Here is a 293-nt window from a genome sequence, read left to right on the forward strand (position 1 = left end):
TTTATTTGTCTTAAAAACACGGATTTATTAAATTTATAGTAGTAACTTTAATTCCTATGGTGACAATTGCTCTTCTCTATAATGTCTATACAACCGTGTTGTTCTTGAAAAACTCCTATATTGTATAAAGTCTTTGGATTTAATAGTTTTTAATTGATTTTGTTGAAAAATCCGTATGTCTCGGTCCACATCTATTACCTCACTTGTTGGTTGTTTTCCTCTCGGTGTTCTTCTACTAAAATTCTTGATAAAAAATTATTACCTATTCTATTATCTCGAAAACTTACTCTTGG

The sequence above is a fragment of the Lycium ferocissimum genome, chromosome 2 (genome assembly GCF_029784015.1).
Source record: "Lycium ferocissimum isolate CSIRO_LF1 chromosome 2, AGI_CSIRO_Lferr_CH_V1, whole genome shotgun sequence".
NCBI classification, from domain to species: domain Eukaryota; kingdom Viridiplantae; phylum Streptophyta; class Magnoliopsida; order Solanales; family Solanaceae; genus Lycium; species Lycium ferocissimum.